Source organism: Gopherus evgoodei, chromosome 14, assembly GCF_007399415.2.
Source record: "Gopherus evgoodei ecotype Sinaloan lineage chromosome 14, rGopEvg1_v1.p, whole genome shotgun sequence".
Classification (NCBI taxonomy): domain Eukaryota; kingdom Metazoa; phylum Chordata; order Testudines; family Testudinidae; genus Gopherus; species Gopherus evgoodei.
In genome coordinates, this window is record NC_044335.1 from 20,437,524 (window position 1) to 20,458,716 (window position 21,193).

The 21,193-nt window shown below is 46.3% G+C and overlaps 1 long non-coding RNA gene across 1 annotated transcript in view; it reads right to left on the reverse strand.

Annotated features, from left to right (window-relative positions):
• Positions 1-21,193, reverse strand: part of LOC115635143 — a 33,774-nt gene that overhangs the window by 3,423 nt on the left and 9,158 nt on the right. The window contains exon 2 of the long non-coding RNA XR_003996543.1: positions 16,765-16,903. This is a non-coding gene — a long non-coding RNA (uncharacterized LOC115635143). The remainder of the gene's footprint in view (positions 1-16,764; positions 16,904-21,193) is intronic.

Here is a 21,193-nt window from a genome sequence, read left to right on the forward strand (position 1 = left end):
CTTTTAAAGAGGATTAAGGCTGTGAGTATGTCAGACTTAACGCTGTGGTTTTTGACTTTTATCACTTTGTGCCACTCTTGAGTTAATTCTTAGTGAGTTTGTTTCCTCTGAACTGCATAAGAAAGTCCCCTTCATGCATAGAGCCAAACACTCTCTATTGACTATACACATGCTTTTGGCCCACCAGCCTGCCTTGCTAACCTTCACTGCTGAGTAAACGAGCAGTAAAACCTATTGTAAAGCCTGCACCCCTTCTCCTGAACCCAGTATAAAGTGAGAAGGCAAAAGTAATCCTTTGTAAGTTCAATACTTGTTGCTTTGTTTGCTCTTTCCTGAATAGCGCAAGAGCCATTGCAGTTCATCTTTAATGTGTGTTGTGTCTTCCATGCAGTCTTTATCCCCTGAACGCCCTAAAGATCTAGGGCCAGTTTCTGTAGGCAGGTTGCAACAGAGAGGGTCAGTTCCCTGACTTCCTACCAGCCCCAGTCCTAGCCCTGAGTGCAGGTTAGAATGGGCTTTGACTTCAGTGGTGTTTGGATAAGACCCTAAATTCAGAATGAATTAGGGTGACCAGATGTCCCAATTTTATAGGGACAGTCCCGATTTTGGAGTCTTTTTCTTATATAGGCTCCTATTACTCCCCACCCCCATCCCCATTTTTCACATTTGCTGCCTGGTCACCCTAGAATGAATCTATTTTGACCCAAATCCCTTCCTTTCTGCTGAAGGTGACTTTTAATTCTTGGTTTCCCTTTTCGTAACCTCACCATTTGGCATGATGTGAAATTGTTTTGTGGGCAGCGACTAAGGGTCTGCTGTGCAGAAGTGCTGAGAACCCACAACTCCAGGGAAAGCTAATGGGAGTGAGGAACACTCAGACTTTCTGGAAATCAGGCACTGATTGTGGATTTTGATTGACTTGTCTATGAAGGGGTTTTAATCCACAGCGATTTGATGTGCATTAGTTAACTCACAACATGCCAGCCATACTAATGGCATACACACAGGACAGCTGTGCCCTCTTTCAGTTCATACTGCTGTGTAGACAGGCTGGGATCCTGTGGTTCTTGCAGTGCGTACTCTGGGATGTCTCTTGCTGCGCATTGTGGGGTGCTTAATGGAGCCAGAGAGAAGTCTGTGGAATTCTGGGACATGGAGTCAAATTCCAAAAAACTCCACAATTCCACTGTCTCTGTCCTATGTTTCCTCTCTTTCTGGCTGAGCTAGTGCCATTTTCAAATTGCTGTCAGCTACCATGGACCCAACAATGCTCCGTGCCACTATGCTGGCAACTGCGCATAAGCAGAGGCTGCTTGAGCTGTATTTTTGCTGCTGAAGCCAGGTGGCTTCAGGTTTGGACTTCGCCAGCCACACCACCAAGCAGATGATCTGGCTGCAGGAGCAGTTCCTCCAGCAGCGGTGAGGGCAGTGGAGGAAGAAGGGCTAGGAAGAAGAGAATGACACTGAGTAACTGCTACTACAGGACCTATTCATAGAGCAGCTTTACACCGAGATGGTCTTCACTGAAAAATTACACTGGTTTAACTACAACTCCACACCCTTGCGATATGTTGTTAAGCTGACCTAGCCCCCGTTGGAGACAGTACTAGGGAAATGGAAGAATTCTTACCACCTCTCAGGGAGGTGGATTAAGTTTCCTCCCATTGCTGTAGTAAAGTGTCTACACTGAAGCACTGCAGCTGTAGTATTTTAAGTGTAGACATAGCCACTGTGCGGCATTGTTTCTGGGAAAACATCATGAATTAGCATAAAAGTATCATTCTACAGATCTGGGATGACCTCAGTGGCAAGAGAATTTCAAGATGACAAAGGCAACCTTTTTTGAGGTCTGCGGTGAACTCGCCCCAGAGATTCAGTGGCAGCTTACCAACATGCGGTGCCCCATATCTGTTGAGAAGCACTCGCCATTGCCAAGTGTTACCAATCCATAGCCAACCAGGTTGGTATAGGGAGATTGACTCTGTTGATCATGCAGAGGTGTGCTACCATGCATAAGGTATTGTTGCCCCAGATTATAAAGCCTGGCAATGATCAGGAGATTAGTGATGGCTTTGCATGCACGTGGTTCCCAAACAGGACTGGGGCAACTGATGGGACCCATTTGCCTCCGGCACCAGGACTCATGGTTTATAAACAGAAAAGGAGTATTTCTCAATGATGCTCAAAAGGCTGCTTGACCACCATGGCAAGGTAGTCTGGGAAGGTCCATGATGCTAGAGTCTGTTGGAACTCACCTCTGTGTAACATAATGAATAAAGGACAGTTTGCCTCCTCCCAAGATCATTATGGACTTTAATGGTGTGGCAATTGCGTTGGTTGCTTGTCTGGTTAATGAAGCCATTCATAGGACACTCGGACAGAATGGAGGAACTATTTAACTATCACTTCTGTAGTTGCAGAATGACAGTGGAGTGTGCACTCGGCCGTCTGGAAGGAAGGTGCTGCTGCTTTTGGCATAGCTTAGAGGCTTCAGAAAAAAAACAACCTTGCCTAAGGTTATATAGCTGCATGTTGTATTTTGCACAATATTTGTACAGCTTTGCTATCCGTAAGGAAAACATCTTTTCCTGTAAGAATGCGTCTCACAGGGCATTTATACTTCGGCAGGGAGCTGTTGACTTAATACCTTTATGGGAAAGCAGTGCCAGTGTCTACCTTATGTAAACCGAGAATAGTGATGTGATGGAGGGCATAAACTCTGCCCTGGGAGGGAAGGGGCTGGCAAGGCTTTGTGTGCTAAGGTAGCACTGGCCCTCCAACCCTGCCAGTCATGTGTGGTAGGGAGGAAGGCTCTGAAAGGAGGAAGCTGCAGTCAGTGTGGGGGAAGCCCTGAGAGGGAATGGTTTCTGAAGCAGCAGAAGGAACTCCCATGCCTTAGATCCCTCAGCTTCGCAAAGAGTCCAGTGAACCCCAAGAGCAAGCCCGGCAGGGAGAGACTGATTTGGCTACCTGGGCACCCCTGCAGGAAGGTGATGCCACTGACCTTTTATCTTTTGGCTGACCCTGGGAGGGGCTTATTCTCTGCTGAGTTTGAACTTTTGCTTTTCCCCATCCATAAACGAAGTCAGAAGGCACCCAAGGGCTGGGCCCACTGCTAGGACTAAGAAGCTTGGGCCTGGACAAGGCTGTCCCTGTGGTGGTAACTGGCCATGGCAAGGGGCCCTGCCCGTGCTAGAGAAGTGCCCCGGAAAGACTCTTTTACAAGAATCCAAGCTTCTTTCCACGTACCCAGTGTCTCAATGAAGTGTAACATTTTGCAATTGAATGTTGCTATTATTCAGGAATGTTATGGGGGGCAACAGTGTAGGCAGTAGAAAACAGAATTTACCTATTTCTCATTCGGGGAACTTGGAGGTTTGTTTAGATTAGTTTCCCCACTTCTTTTATTACCATTTCACCACTGGCAGGAGGGGAGGCAAGATGGGGTAGAGGCTATGGATGCTGTTTTGAGCTAGCAAACAAGATTGGTGGACGGGGGGGCATTCACTGGGCAGGACAGATGTGGGGAGGGGAAAGGAAAATGGGAAGCTGGGATGTCCCCTCAGTGACACGGGCTAGTAAACAGACAATGGTCAGGACTTGAGGCCAGAGCAGACACTATTTTGAAAACGGACAGTATGGGCCACGGAAAGGACAAGCGAGGCCAGGCTGGAGACTCAGAAAGAGTCATAGTTCACATCCCCCAAAAGTGGTTGTGGGGCACCTGGAACAGAAGCTAGTATAATAATAAATTGTAAAGAGAGATGCTAACATGTCCAGCTTCCCTCCGTAGGATTTGCTTCCTCAGTCCTGGCCTGGGTTTCTGGCTGGGAATCGGGCTCGCTTCCTACATGGCTGGAATTGGGGTCCTGAGTCCCAAAGAGATCCTGGCTTTCTGGAGAAAGCTCTTCACTGGCCTCCTTGTCTTCTGCCACTGGTCACTCGTGGGAGGGACGGGTGTTGGTAACAGTGTCATCAATCAAAATCCTATCCTGCTCCTCCAAAAATGGACAGGTTATCAGTGCACAACTGCACTGTTTCCTGGCATCCCTGGTTTTAATGTAAGTCCTTCTGAGCCATCTGCTCTTTATCTGGAACTGGTCGGCATTGCAGTTGTAGCCCCTCGCACGCAGACAGCTGCTTATCAATGTCCACAAAGAGATCTTTAATGTGGTGCCTGGCCCCAGGAGCTTGCTGCACTGATGCTTCTCTCCAGATAGTGAGGCAATCAGGGGTTTCTGCGTGGCTCCAGGCAGCTGCTCAAGACATGTTGTAAGGCTTCTGGAGTAATATCGCAGCAGTACTGATATATTCTAATCCAAGAGCAAATGGGCAAACTCTGACCCCATGCCAGTTTTTAAGGGGAGGGGACAACTGATCAGCTTGACCCTAGAGCACAGGAGAGAACACAGGTAGACAAGTCAGTAACAGACACCTGCAAAGCAGTGTAGGATAGCAGTTGGAGGACTGACAAAGTAACACAGCAGCATACAAACAATACATCACACTAACTCAATTTGCAGCACTCAGTAAACTCTGAAAGTGGACTCCAAGATCTGCAGTAAATGTGGAGTTACTGTGCTCTAATGAACTGCAGCATGTGTACACAGGCATTTTCATATCAGACTAATGTGAATTAACGTGGATTAACCCTCCTGTATAGATGAGTCCTATTTACACATGAAGGGACCAAACCATCGTTCAGTAAAGTCAATGAGAGTTTTATTGGAAGCAAGAGTAGGCCTGGAATTTTGTGGCATTACTTTCCTGGCTCATTTAAATAAACATCTGTAGTGTAATTAAAACTCATTCCATCTGATCAGAAATTCTAAGCTGACAGGCTAATAAAGCCAGTCCTGCAAAGTTTATGTGGATGCACACATACGCATGCACAGTTTGTTCCCCTTGAAATGAAAACTGGCTTTAAAAGAAAGCACACACCCCCAAAACCCCAATGTTCTGGTTGGCATGCAAAACAACCTACAAGAATCAACTAGCACTAATTCCAGAATATTAGCAACAGGCTAAATACACATGATTCAAACAAATGCTGGGTATTTTTGCATAAACAGCACAAATTTATAAAAACAGACAGCAGGGTGGCTATGGAAACACAAAATCCTTTAAAGCATGACCTGTTTAGACGTCAAAACAAGGCACTGTGATTACCACAGACGGTCAAAAAATGCAAACACTGAATGAAAGGGTGGAAGAGTGAATGCAGAATGAACTACCGAGACTCCTCGTCTTTCAACTGAACTATCGCCAAAGTGCATTTAATAGTTGTTGGCTACATAGATGGGAATCTATTGAAAAGTGTGAGTAGGAGAGATCTGGACCCAAAAGGCAGACAGAGTCCATGGCATAGAACACATGGTATCCAGCTGAAATCTAATGCTGACAAAGTCCCCCACCCCACTTCAGAAAGTTTGGCTACAAAATGTGTCCAGTAAATCCTCATTCGGTAAACAAAAGCGGGTTGGCTGCCCTGCACTGTACTAGCTGGCCTTATAAATGTCTCCATGTCAGAGACTTCCAGGGCTCTGGGAGAGAGCTGGATGTGGTTTTTAAACAAGTGCTCGTGCTGATGGAGACATTCCTGCAGGACTTAAATGGTGCAAAATACCCCATCTAGTCAAAGTTTCCGTGTGTGACTGTAATGGCAGATGGACTCCCTTACATGGTAATGTAGTGTCTTCCACTTCGGTCAGTCACCCACTGTAGAGAGTTGCCATTTAGATAAGAGGAGGCCCAAATTCTGACTAAGATAGCAGAAGACGGAGTCAAAGGAAGATCCATGTGGTAAAGGAAGATGACAACAAGTAGAAAATTACATGATTCACCTATCGTTCCTGACTATTTAGAACCATCATGTGATATGTGAGCTGTGGTCCATATTATGGTGGTGATGAGGGATGTCAAATCACCCACATGTTCTGAGGTAAAAGCAGATGAACACAATATGAGGACGGCACCACGCAGATACAGTCTGGAGAAAGTGATGGCTGAGATGGGAAATTAGGCTGTTCTGAGGGTGAGGAATTACTCCACAGCTTCGAGGGTGTGAGAGCAGGAACACAAGCCAGAAAGGGAAGCTTGAAGCGGATTATCACGCAACTGCCTCATGTGATGGGAAGTCATGGAGCCTCCATCACTAACAGTGTGAGGGGAGATCTGGATCTGATCCCAGAGCAGTCAGCCTTTGGCCCAACCCTAGGACATTTTTATGTGGAGGTGTAAGGGCCAAAAGCAGCTTTAGAGCTGCACACTGGGATGAGGGCAGAGGAGATGCCATGCAGAGGGGCTGTGCCATGGAGAGGATCGCCATGTCCATGACAATGGGTCAGCCAATGGTTCCACGTGGGCACAACTATACTGCAGTGCTCACTGCTACCTACACACAGCTGGGCTGCACCCTGCTGAGCAGATGCCTTGGACTTTGCTCTCAGTTTGGGGGTGGAGGAGTCCTGTTCCGTTAGATTTACCACAAGATTTACCACAAGCAAAGCCCTTGTCCTTGGGCTTTGTCTGAGGAATTACTGTTGGGTCTCTTGTGCAGGCAGAGGCATTAGATCACCTAAGCGTGGCCACCCACTCCTGCAAAAAAGGGCCAAATTTTGAAAGGGACAGATGAATCTACAAAAACTCCTGGGTACTCACAAAGAGCCACGTTCACTGACCCAATGGCTGTGTGTGTAGTTTTGCAAAAGCATCTGTTGCACTCACTGGTCTGGAAGAAAGCCTGGAGAGTAAACTCTTGTTGGTGTAAAGGTGCAGAGACTCTCTCTCTATAGAGTAAACCAACACCTGGAGAAATGAAGACCAGTGAGTGTATTGTTAATGCTGCATCCAGCTAACCCTTCACCTGGAGTTGTCCAGGGGCCCATTTCTCAGATTTTGGGAAAGAAGGGAGGCAGTTGAGCAATATCATTTCTCAGATTCTGGGAAAGAAGGGAGGCAGTTGAGCGATATCCAGGTGCCCGTTTCGCAGATTCTGGGAAAGAAGGGAGGCAGTTGACCAATATCCTCTCATATGTGATTCTCTGGTCTTTCTTCCAAACCTCACAAGGTGCTCTGACATTCTGAGGCTAAGTGTCATTGACATGCACATACCAGTGATCTTATCACAATGGTGTCAGACCCTGGCGGGCAGAACCTGGGGCCAAGGCGCTGGGAATCCTGCAGATGTCAGCTCACAGCTATACAAGACTCAAGAGAGTTTGGTTTTATGTTGTGTCTTTCCTAACATGCCATTTGAGAGATCACATTAAAAATATGATCAGTGTATGATCCACTCTAGTCAGTAATTAAAAGTCACAACATCTGGTAATTTAAATTAGAGGGGCATTTATTTTTTCATCACTATTATTTCATCCTTCAAAGTACCTCTGACATATGTACATGGCAGGATAGAGCCAACCTTATTTATAAAAATGTAGGCCAGTTTGTTATAAAATATTTGGTGCATAAGCAATTACAACAATTTGCATGGCCACATGTGGTAAATATACATAGAGAGTGAGCAGCATGGGTGAATTTGAGGTCTAAAGGTTTTGAAAATCTGTCTCTTTGTTTATGTGATGCCAGATACCTAGGCATCTAGGAACCCAACAGTTTGTTTAAAACAGCCAATCATTTAAGGTAAGTCAAATCTCATTTAACTCAGATCCAGGACACCTCCTCCCCACCCATTGTGCTTTTATTCTTATTCGCGTCTATAAACCATAGAGCTGTAAATACATGATAGCGTATAATGTAGTGACTAGGAGTGAGTGAGGTGGCCCTTAGCTGAACTCATGGAAATCGTACAAACAGCAAGGCAGCTCTCCCTTAGTTCAAATGGTAGAGATGTGTGTTGTGTAAGCAGAGGGAACCATGCTGTAATGTGTGAGATTTACACGGTAATTATGCCTGTTGTTTGCAAACATGCATCCATTACAACAAGACCCTACCCCCGAGAACACAACCTTTTCATTATAATACAGAGCAAAGGAAGAATGGAGCATAACCCACAGAGCCAGGATGCTCCCTGGAATAGATGGGGCTTGAGTTTGTGGAAGGAGGCTTCCAAGCTAAGCAATAGCTGAAAATAAAACAAGCTCTTTGAGGACCCATTAAGAACAAAACCACCTCATGCTGTCTCCTGAAGGCTGCTGGACTCTCACTCTGGTGGGTCTTCAAAGGGAGCAATGTTGCACAGATTGTGTCCCAAATGGCCAGATATTGGGAGATGACAGCAAAAGCACATCAGGAAATCTGAGTTGTTGCAGTGGGCATGTTATTTATAACATGGTAGCTAAAATACCAAGGTCAGGTTTTCCAAGGTGGTTGCAAAGAAATATACTGTATGTCCCGGTCCCCACTGATACTGCAAGAAAACTGCATACCCACCGTGGGTAATGCACTCTCTGAAGGGTGCAAGTACTCATTTCTCATGCACAAAGGAGTCGACAGGGGCAGTGTCTGGGTGACTGGGTGTCAGGCTCTCTTTCCGTGTAAGACTTTGGGCCTGTTCCTATAAATGTCTCGATTCATTCTTTTTTCAAAGCAGATGCACTAGCATGGAAAATACAGAAATGACAAATAATTCCTGATACTTTTGAGCAGATTTCCATGCAAAATTCTTTACTGGCTTTTCTGAAGCCAGGGAGAAAAGTGTGCCTTGCACTACAACCCAGGAAACGGCTGGGTCATTTCCAGCACTAGGAAGGGAACTTTGTGTGAAACAGTGCAAGACAGAGACCTCCTTGTTGTTCGCTTTCTGCTCTTGATACAATGTGGAATTCTTTGGGTGGTTATTGGCAGAGGTCAAACCCTGACTGCGAAGCTGGGGCAGAAGACTACATGTGATGCAAGGAGTGTGTTACTGAAAAGCTGCAGCACACACGAGGCACAGCTTCCTCCAGAGGTGAAAGTAACTTAAAGGACTTATTGATACTGCTGGAATCCTAAGCGGGGGCGTGGCCTCAACCAGACGAGGCGGGGCCTCAACCGGAAAAGGCAGGACCTTTCGAGATTTAAAGGCCCTGGGGCTCCGGCTGTGACTGTGAGCGCCAGGGCCTTTAAATCACCCTGGAGCTATCAGCTATAAAGGTGGCTGGGAGCCCCGGGGCTCAGGGATGAATTAAAGGGCACAGGGCTCCCCGCAGCGGCCAGAGCACTGTGCCCTTTAAATCACCGCCACGAAAGCCGGTCCAGTCTGGCACAGCATACTGGCTCTTGCTGGTACGCCGTACCAGACCGGCTTACTTTCACCTCCGGCTTCCTCTGACTATAGTGCTGCTGTGCAGCCAGGAGCTGGATGCAGATTAATGCTGCCCCATTGCTGAGCTTCCTATGTATCTGCTCTGCAGCTGTGCACTACAATCAATGGAATGTTAGCACGTGCCTGGTAAATCCAACACTACGGCAGCTGCATTCTTTCAGGACGTGCCTTGAACAGCCAGCAGCAGCTGCATTCCCCCTAACTATACCTGCACCTTCAGAAGATGCCTTCTGCTTGGATGTAAATGGAATGATAAGCGCCTCAGCAGATGTGTTCAGCCTGGACACAGTGATATCTGTCTCCTCATTGCGTAGGGTTACCATACATCCGTATTTTCCCGGACATGTCCAGCTTTTTAGTTCTTAAATTGCCATCCTGGAGAAATTTTTAAATATCTAAAAACATCCAGGAAAATATGGACATATGGTAACCCTTACACAGGGCAACTTCCGACACACACGTGTAGAGCCGCAACATGTCCCAGCAGGGAGGTGGGAAGCAGGGGCACCCCACAGGTGGGCAGGGAACTCTGCTCTTGGTTTGCAATCTGTAGCATCCCCCTCCCCCTTCCTTGGTGCCTGGGACTCCGTCCGGTGGGGGAGCTGGGCCGTGCCAGCCCCGGGGCACAGTGGTGGCAGGAGCTTACATGTCTCCTGTGGGCACAGGGGGTGGCTGGTTCCTTCTCCCGCTGCCTCTCGCTGGCAACTCACAGCAGGGGCTAGCAGTCCTCGCTCACAGCTTCCCGGACTGTGTGGAGTGAGGCAGAGCGCTCCCCTGGGCCCTGGTGCTCATCGTCACTGACAGGCTGAGTGCGAGGGAGGTGCATGGGAGCTGCCGAAGCCGCGGAGCGGGGCTTGCAGGCACCGACAGTGTGCAGAGAGCCCTCCGCACCCCCTGACCCAACTCGACCCTAACTGCCAGATGGACCTGCTGGGGAGTGAGGTGGGGAGTCCCAGCGGTGCTTACCTGGGGTGGTTCCCGGGAAACATCCGGCAGGTCCCTCTGGCTCTTAGGGTTGGGGGGGGGGGGGCTGAAGGCTCTCTGCCCACTGCCGGTGCCTGCAAGCCCTGCTCCGCAGCTCCGGCACCTCCCACTGGTGTTTTTCCTGGCGAATGGGAGCCACAGAGCTTGTGCTTGTGGCCAGTGCAGCACGTGGAGACCCCTTGGCTGCCCCTGATCCTAGGAGCTGAGGGACCTGTGGCAGGAGGGTGAGTAAGCAAGCAGGGGGGAAGAGATAGCTCAGTGGTTTGAGCATTGGCCTACTATACCTAGGGTCATGAGTTCAATCCTTGAGGGGGCCATTTAGGGAACAGAGGTAAAAAAACCTGTTTGGGGATTTGTCCTGCTTTGAGCAGGGGGTTGGACTAGGTCAGGGGTAGGCAACCTATGTGCCAAAAGCAGCACACAAGCTGATTTTCAGTGGCACTCACACTGCCTGGGTCCTGGCCAATGATCCAGGGGGCTCTGAATTTTAAATAAAACTTCTTAAACATTTAAAAAACCTTATTTACTTTACATACAACAATAGTTTAGTTATATATTATAGACTTGTAAAGAGACATTTAAACATTTTTAGAAGGTATTACTGGCACACAAAACCTTAAATCAGAGTGAATAAATGAAGACTCGGCACAGCACTACTGAAAGGTTGCTGACCCCTGGACTAGATGATCTCCTGAGGCCCCTTCCCATTTAAAAAAAAAAAAAAAAGCAGCAGCAGGTGGGGGTGGTGAAGAGGGAGCCAGTGGCTGGCTGGTTGGAAGGCACGTGAGGAGGCAAGTGGCAGGCAGGAAGGGTCAAGAAGCAAGCAGCAAGCCAGTGGCAGGCAGTGAAGAGGCAAGCATCAAGGGAGCCAGCAGCAGGTGGGAGGGTGAGGATGCAGGTGGCAAGCCAGCAGTAGGCAGGGTTGTGTCTGTGAAAAGGCCAGCAGCAGGGGTTGAAGAGGCAGGCAGGCATGAGGAGGCCAGCAGCAAGTGGAGGTTCTCAGGGCAGGCATGGAGGTTTCTGGCAGGGGAGTGAGGAGGTGAGTGGCAGGTGGGAGAAGGAGGCAAGCAGTGGGTTAGGGACTGAGGAGGGACACAGCAGGCCAGGAGTGAGGAGGGGTGCAGTGGCAGGGCAGAGCAGGGAGAGGGGCAGAGCAGGGGTGGACTGTGGGCAGGGCCAACACCCCCTGTGGAATGTCCTCTTTTTGGAATGTTCAGATATGGTAACCCTATCACAGACGGACTGAAGTCAGGAGGGCCCAGCTCCTCAAAGATACTCAGGGGCCTCGCTCCCATTGATTTCAAATACCTCAATACCTTTAAGGATCTGGGCCAAGCAGCTTTGCCACTGATTTCAGTGAGCACAAATTGGGTCCCTATAGTACATTTGTTGTTGGTGCTGAAAAGAATTAGACAACTGATGAGCATGATTAAGAGACCCAGCTGGGCAATATACCCCTACTGGTGTAATGTGATATTGCATCAAGCAAAATGTGTGCGCAAGTGTAATGCCTCTGCAAACAGACTAGATAAGAAAAGGGGGCAGACACACTATAAATTAGCACAATAGGTGCATCCTACTGGGATGTTCCTGGAACTTTCACCTGCAAACTGGTGCCTTCAGCTTTTGTATAGTGGGGTCGGGGGCATTCATAAGCACAGCAACATGTTTCACCTGAATATACCGGGAGTATATCAAATACTGATTCATCTTTTGGAAATTCCTGGGTTAGTACATCATTACTCACACAAAGCAGGAATGTTAATTACATCACTACAGATTATTATAATAATGTGATGCCGTAGGAGTAAAAAAAAAAAACAACCATCGGGCAGATAAATTCAAAAGCATCATGCAGAATAGAGTCACTGGGATCCACAGCATCAGGCATGAAGTAAAGGAAAATGTTTTAGTGGGCAAAAGTATTTCTTTTGGGGGAAACCTATGTTTAAATTGGCTAGAATAGTTGGTGGGGGAAGCTCAAACCATAGGTTGCAAGGATGTATTCCTCTGTCATTACATTAATTGTAGGAGCCAAGTATCATGGTATTTTGATATCTCAGCTTTGCATTATTACTACAGACATGCCTTAATTTAATGATTAGTAATCAAGCATCATCACTTTTACTTCTTCACAGCATCTTTGCTCCTGAAGAACCCAGACTAACTTTACAGAATGAACACAACCCAAAATGCAGCCAACTCTGGGGTGGAGTATGAAATCAAGAGATATTCTTTTTTGGTCCCTGTCATATGACATGGGTGACGGTTACACAGGGCTCAGCCACCACTGACTCCAGCGGTTAGTGTTATAGAGGTTGGAAACTAATGGGGGGGAGGCAAAGCAAACTGCACACCAACAAAGAGAATGGAAACTTTGTCCAGGAACCCCAAAACAAAAGGTTTATTAAAAGTGCCCTATGGAATAATTAATGTTTAAGCGGCACAGACAGGACCTCAACTCATCCATCCAAGAGATTCACACATTGTAATCTGAGCAGCACTTCTTTTACTTAGAGCTAACTGTAAAATGGTTTTAACACCCTCCTCACTCTACGCCAAAACAAAGACCTTTCACAAGTTTCAGAGCAGGTTACACACATCTGAGCACTCCCTGGAGTACAGACAAGGCTTCCTGACGAATGCGTCGAATTCCAGGAAAATGTTTGTCTAATTCCTGGCAGCACCAACAAATGGGTTGAATCACTGAGAACACCAACATCCAGAGTGAAGTCCTGGCAAGACAATCCGAACCACTCCACGGTCAGGGCAGTGCCCTGAGATTGCAGGTGTGGTAGGACTTTAATAGTGAACATATGGTTGTTAACCGATGAGCATGATTCATGGAGTCAACAGGGTAACATGGGGAAATGTCCCCTTACTGGTGAAATGTGGTATTGCATGCAGCAAAGTTTGCAGAGGCAGTATGCTTTTTCTCAAATGTACTAGCTAAGAAAAGGGGTCAGTCAGACCAATGAGAAATAGTATAGACAGGGCAGACACTGTGCAAAGTGAAAGCAGAAATGATGCTGGAGGCATTACAATCTAATTTAGCACACGCCCTTTAGAATATAAGTGAAGATCAAGAAGATCAGTCCTTCTACGTTGTGCTGGACAAAGGGCCAGCAACTGTCATTACCTGTTGTTTCTGGCCCAGAAGTTTGATACGCTATCCTGAAGGAGAGTTCTGTGTATCTCAGAAGTCTCTCTCTTTCCCCAATAGAAGTTGATCCAATGAAGGATATTCCCTCACCCACCTCGTCTCTGTAATATAAGAGCTAAGTTACTATAGTTATTATTATATTAATTCTAATTTTTAAAGGCACAATATGACCAAATATTGGCACAAGGTTTTAAAAAAATAAAGTTCTTAATGAAACCAAATTATTTTCACCTAATGAGAATTATGTTGCAGAGGCTTATAAATCCCTAGCCTCTAAGGCCTGCTCCAAACCCATTGAAGTCTCCCATTGACCAGTGTGCTTTGGATGGAGGCTGGATCTGCATATGTCTAACAGTTCTCGCTTTTAGCTGAGCGAGTGGCAATGCCCCTTTAGGCTAGTGCTTTTGAAGCCAAAGGGGTTGGGTCTGCAGAGTGATACTGTAGTGAGTCTCAGGGTATGGCTACACTTGCAGCTGTACAGCGCTGGGAGTTAAACCTGTCTTCGTACAGCTGAGGAGGGAAAGTGCTGCAGTCTGGCCACACTGACAGCTACCAGCGCACTGTCGTAGCCACATTTGCAGCATCTGCAGCAGCATTGGGAGCGATGCATTATGGGCAGCTATCCCAACGTTCAAGTTGCTCTAATGTGCTTTTCAAAAGGGTGGGGTGGGGTGGAGTGTGACAGGGAACATGGGGGAGAGACATAGTAGATTTTTGGAGTTGACACTCTGTCAGCTCCCTGCCTTGCACATTCCGACCCTCTCCCCCACTCACTGAAAGCAAACAGCTTTTTTTCCCCTCACAGACCAGATAAGCAGCCTCGCCAAAACGGATCACTCCCCCGCACCCGCCTGCCGCGCTGCTTCTCTCCTCAAGCCCCCTCTCTCCCCCTATTCTCAAGCAAACACTAGCTGTGGGCGTTCCAAAGGGAGCCCCCCTGCCTCTGCTCATTCACAGCAAACAGGAGCTGGGTTTGTTTTTTTGATAAGCAGCTCCGGAGCCTGGAGTTCATAACAAAACACAGAGAGGCATCACAACAAAACAAAAAGAGTAGCCTTCACTTAAAAGGATTATTGGAAGCTTCCGGAGGTCAGTCACAGCGTACTAAGATTATTCCCGGTTTACACTGGTGGTGCAGCACTGCAGCAACAGTGCTATACTCTTTATTCCTCTCGTGGAGGTGGAGTACAAGCAGCGCTGTAGCCACGGAGATACAGTGCTGTGTGTGCCTTGCCAGTGTGGACGGGGAGTGAGTTACAGCACTATAAAGCCACCAGCAGTGCTGTAACTCTCAAGTGTAGCCAAGGCCTAAGTGATGGGCCAGTCTCCAAAGAGACATAAAGACATACAGAGATGGCTTGGGGGAGGAACCTCATCCTCCCTCTGTGCCCCTTTCTGTGAGACTTCTTCCTCTCCAAAGCTATTCAATTCTTGCCACTACTGCTGCCAACAAGACAGCAAATTGGTGCACAGCCTAATTAGTATTTTCTGCAGAAGCTGGTTGGTTTAGAAAACTTAAATCCTTAAAATTAGTTGCATTTCCCCAACACATGCTTTGAATTGTGGCTGTATTTATTGCCGATACTGAGCACTTGAAAATTTAGTCTATAAAAGGCAGAGCTAAATCAACACAAAAGCCAGTACAACACTACAACAAGCTGTTATTAGGTAAAAATAGTTTGCTTCAGTTAAGAATGTTATTTAGAAGAAGGAAAAAAACCAAACATCATTCTTGGTTTGCGCGTTGGTTTCATTAGCACTGTGTCAGTAGCTATTTGGGGCAGGGATCATCTTTTTGTCCCATGTTTGTACAGCACCAAGCGCAATGGTTTCTTGGTCCATAACTGGGGCTCCTAGGTGCTATTACAATATAAAATAGAACAATTATTATTATTAAGACTCCTACTGAAGGGGAAACACCCAAAGGTTCAGAGAGACTGGTTTTGAGAGGCATCTAAAAGGTTTCAATACTTATCAGAATCTTCTCTGAACCTCTTGGGTCTGCAGAATCGGCCTGGTAATCTCACAAAAGTAGGTTCTGCCATGAGATTCTCTGCATTCCTGCTGGAGCTGCCCAAAAGAGCATCCTCTCTTCACTTATTGCCATTCCCTTTTGATGCAGGAGGGACTGAACCTCCTGGAAATGAAAAATCATGGAGAAAAGTCAAGTTAACTAAGTGTTCACGAACCTCAAATTAGGTTCAGGCTTCAGTTCTTATCTGGCCGAGCTGCTTTGCCTTTCCCTAATTAGGTGTTATCTTGTTTTATCCCCTAAGATTGAGTCACATATTTTGTGAGTCTTGCAGATATGAGCAACTAGGACATCAGGAGCTGCAGCCTGTATGGACATTTGCTGTGTCAGAGGAACACGTCTGAAAGGAAAGGATCAGGACTGGAATGCAGCATAGTCACACCTGCACAACAGCACAAAGGATTTGACCTATAAAAATATGAACACACCTTTAAACACCTTTAATTTACAAAGCAGAGAGGATGTGTCTGATTCCTCTCAATTCATCATTCAGGAGAAGAGCCTGGAGTGAAAGAGTTGGGAAAATATTTTCATGCAAAGCAAGATCAAAAGATTTTGCTATATTTTGCAGGGAAGGCGGGTGGGCGAGGAGCTGCTTTTACCAATAGGTAGAAAAAGTTGCATATGTTTTGCTGATTTGTTTTTATTCTCTTCTATCCTAAGCAAGAACCACATTCTTACCATGCACAGAGCTAAAGAGAGAGTATCCATGTGGGTAAGTTTTAAGTTTTATAGCTGAAACACCTCTAGGAAATTAACTGTGATCAGAGGGACTTTGTATGTTATGTTGGAGACTGAATATTCAGACTGGGCATCATAACATTAATAATGGAAACAGATGAGAAAAAACAGATATTATCAAAAGGGTACTGGTCCGTAACTAGGGCTCCTTAGTGCGATGGTAATAAATAAATAATAATAATACTAGAAGACAGTCAACACTGAAATAAGATAGAACTGAAGAGATTCCATAAAGGATCTGCCTGAGAAAAAGTAGTTACCTCCTTAATGTGACAATATTTACATGCCTTAGTCTGTGGCTTCAGGTAGTGTCAGGGAGCAGAAAAGTTACAAGGCCCTGTTGATACCCCATTAGATGTTCTTGAGGTCATTTCATTTGTATCTAGCTATTTTCAGAATCAACGGTGTCAGTCACTGAAAGCTGTCGGCTTTGGAAACCAAAGCTAGGCACACAAGAATGTCTCTGTTACTATCCTATTGGACGCCCAGGGAATTATGCCCATTAAATCACCAGCCGCATGCAGAACTATATGCAATATTCAGCCTCAACCCAGAAACAATGACTGAGTTTTTACTGACCTTGTACAGTGCCAGCTTATAAGAAGGGAATGGGAAGCTGCTGTTGACCCGAGGCAGGAACCAGTTATTCCATTGTGTCCGCACTTCAGTGAGATCACAGTGACTGACATCCTGATGCTGCTGTGTTTTTGGAGAGTAACTGGAAAGCAAATTGATGACACTGGCTTTCTGCTTCATTGAGCTTCCAGTTCCATTCCATTAACTCAGAGATGGGACGGGGGTTAATTTCTCAGTTTCATCACTTCTGATTCTGCTAACTGGGGCCATAAATCAACATCTGTGAGGGGATGTCAGAAAAAGGCTGAATAAGGGCTTCTTTGCCTCCCAAGTTGCTAACAGGCCATTTTGACAAAGGCAGTGAGGGCGTATGGTCATTACAAGAGGGAAGAGACCCTTCTGCAATGATGCTACACCAAATGAGGAGGGCAGCAATTAAAATAACACCAGCGTTAAGCTGCCGAAGAACACCCCCCCCATCACTGTAAAAGAAAACAATGCATCTCTAGAATGTTTGTGCCATTAGTGAAGGAAATGCTGTTGCTCTAATGCAGCTAAAATATGGTACAAGGAGAAGAGAAATATGGCCACATTCTCTGCTGGTATAAATAGGCATAGATCCTTTGATTTCATTATTGCAATAATCATATTATTTGTATTACAGTAGCACCCATGATTGGAGTCCCATTGTGCTAGGCCCTGTACGGACACACAGTGAGAGGTGGTCCCTTCCCTGAAGAGCATATAGTCTAAGTAGACAAGATGGACAGTGGGTGGGAGGGGAAACAGCAGCACAGAAAGATGAAGTGATTTTTCCAAGGGCACACAGCAGGATAATGGCAGAATTACAGCGCAGGCCTCTTGATTCTCAATCCCTTATCCACAGGATCAGTGGTTCTCAAAGCTGGTCTGCCGCTTGTTCAGGGAAAGGCCCTGGTGGGCCGGGACGGTTTATCTGCTGCATCCACAGGATTGGCCAATCACGGCTCCCACTGGCCGCAGTTCGCTGCTCCAGGCCATTGGGGGCAACGGGAAGCGGTGGCCAGCACATCCCTCGACCTGTGGCACTTCCCGCAGCCCCCATTGTCCTGGAGCAGTGAACCGCGGGCAGCGGGAGCCGCGATCGGCCGAACCTGCAGACGCAGCAGGTAAACAAACCGGCTCAGCCCGCCAGGGACTTTCCCTGAACACGTGGCGGACAGGCTTTGAGAACCACTGTGCTAGATCACACTGCCAGACTTCAAACCATTTACGCTGGCCGAAAACTGGTCTGACTGTAGGCGGTGTGACCCTTCGAGACAACGCATGCCTAGAAGACTGCGTTAAAGTTTCAGTGAGAAAAAGTATAACAAAAGAGGTGATACTTGGTGAGCTGTACTGTAGCTGGGCGGAAAGCTGTAATGACTTCAAACGATTCCTGTGGCTCTAAGGAAAAGGAGGTGGGCTGGTGTGCACACTAGCTCTCCTGGAGCGAAGAAAGTTACTCTGCAATCTTCATTCAAAACAAACAAACAAACAAAATATAATTGGTTTTTAATTTGCATGAATGGACTGATTCTTTCTCTAACTGGACTAATGATTATGGGATAATGTGTTGCTACAGGAGAGCTATAAGAGAAGATGTCAGCTGAAGAATGCGTAGCCCTTGGCACTCTCACATTTCATACCTGTGTACTGCAGGAGGACACTGTAAATTAACAATTAAAGACCAGATTTTCAAAATACCCAGACACTCAATTGCCTATGCAAAATGCAAGTGCAGTTGCACACCTAATGTGTACGCACAATCATCATGAATATATTCAAGTCAGTAATTGTAGTCAGTCTAGTGTGCCTAACTAGCTATTCATGTGTGCATCAGAGGCACACATCTAAGCAAACTAAGCTGTTTTTGAAAGCAATCTGGCTTTAATCTAAGGACTCCAAATAAGGAGTGGGAACGTATTAGGAATGTAAAGAGATGAGTCTACTTAGAATATGGCAAACTTTCCCCCCATTCCATGGTTTGTTTATTCTTTATTACAGTGGTGTCAAGGGAAGCAGCTGCAATCTAAACAGCAGAAAGGCTACACAGACATAAGCACATATTTATACTGCATGAGATGCTCTTTGTTCTGCACAAAACAAAAATTAATCAAAGCAAAATCATAAAACCTCAAATCCCATATCCAGCCATGTAGCCTCTTACAAACCACAAGGAGAATGTCAGTAAGTGACCTGTTGGCCTAGCCTGACTCAAAAATGTAAATTGCTTACATATGCCAATACTATTAGTCTAAAATGTTTTCAGAGTAGGATGCAGCATATGCAGGAAGCCCTGGGAACCACAGAACACTGCAGCAGTGAGTAGAATCAATAACTATCCAGGATGCAATATGATCACAACAACATTTTCTAGTTACTTTGTGGGTGAAATTGATTCAATACTGAACAGGCTGCTGTGGCAGAGCAATCAATATCCTGAGGGGATAAATGGTACCATAGCTCCTTTCTGCTTGAATTGTCGCCAGTACCACAGCTGGAGGTTCTGAATCTGAATCTGTTAGGAGAACTTTGAGCCATGACCTGTGGTTTGAACACTTGTCCCTCCTGGCTGGTGAAGGCCAGTTATAGGCCTTTGCTGGGAGAGACTGTCAGCACCTCCCTTGAGGTGTGAGCAGGGTGCTGATTGCTTTAGAGGAAGGCTGTGTTTTGCCTCTGCTCAGAAAACGTCTCTTGATGCTGACACCATATCCCAATGGGAACCAGCATCTAATCCTCCATTATCAGATCAGATTATGGAAAATCTTGAGACAGGACAACTCTGAGCATCTGGAAGCCTCCATCTTGACCTGGGCCATCAGGACTTCAATCTGTTGCATTAGTAGATGATCTTCTCCTGGCAATGGAATCTATTCAGAAGCTGAAGCTGGTGAAGAAGGTGGTGGCCTGCTTGTTGCATGGGATAACCTGCTGGGTGCTCATGCTCTGGGATCTGCCTGGTGACTTCCGGGTGGAGTTTAAAGTGTCACTTCTGACCTTGGCAGGGCCTTGAGACTTTTCCACTTGAAAGATGCCTCTGCCCCCACTCTGTACTGCTGCAGCTGAGATCAGCTGATGTGCTCAGGCTGGAACTCCCTTGCTATACAGGAGAGCAACCTGCTGCAACTCTCAGAGCGGCCTCTCATATTTGGAATTCATTCCTATCTCTTTCTGTCTGAAATAGTCCCGAGCCTCTTGACCTTTCCTGCAGTCTGAAATCAACACTTCCCGCTGGCTGGAGAGTGAGCTAAAACATCACAAAGTGCTGAGGAATGGAGCTCACTATGCTGGCCAGGATGGGGGCCGAGGGCACTCAGCAACTTGCTGGTTTGCACTGTGCTCACACAGGAGTTTGACATGTACTGTATTTCTATGGTGAATTTGATGTCACAGTTCAGGATGGCATTTCCATAGGATTGCTGTCTAGTCTTTAGATTATAAATTCCTTGGGGCAGAGACTGCCATTTATTATAGGTTCATACAGCACCTGACACAATGGGGCTCAGTTTTCCATTGTTCACAATGGTCTTCCATTGTGTCTTACAATACAAATATTGATTAACAACAAAAAAGACAATGAAGAGAGAAAATATTGGTCTGGATTTGTTTTCAGGCTTCAATCAGAAAGCCTGAAGTTTTCAGCATGTTTCCAAATATTATAAATAAATAAATATTTAAAAGTGGCACAAACAAACAAACAAATAAAAGTCACTCCGCTGTGAAACTTGGTAAAGCAGATCAATAATTATTCCAACTTGGTTAGGAATGCAACCCATCCAGTTTATTGCAGGCACTTTGAATCTGGCTGATGTCAAAGTGACAAGCTTATAAAAAAAAATGTATTGAGCTCAAAATAGAGTTTGTGAACGTTAAATGCCAAGAACCAGCAAAGACAAAGACGTGCTGTCAGTATTTCCAGTCCAAGTCTCCTTCATAGATCAGCATCACAAATTCACGCAACACACGGGATGCAGCTGCATGGAAAGGGTTGTGTGACAACTTGCAGTCCTTATTTGCAGTCAAAAATGGAAATGTTACAAGGCAGACAACTCAAAACCAGTCAAATCAACACGGTTAGAGATCAAGTGTGCTCATTGCTAGGTGCCCGGAGAGGAAACCAGATAGGGCTATCTCAGCATGAGGGCTGGTCATGGGATTAAGGATCTTTACACACAGACTGAAAAGAGAAGATAAAGTTAGCCATGGCATGTGGCTAGTAAAGCCTGAGATGAAACCCCATACTCTAGGTGTTCCTAAACCCCCAACTGCCAGAAGCTGGGAGTGGATGACAGGGGATGGATCACTTGAAATTGCCCAGTTCTGTTCATTCCCTCTGAAACATCTGGCATTGGCCCCTGTCGGAAGACAGGATAGTGGGCTAGATGGACCATTGGTCTGACCCAGTATGGCC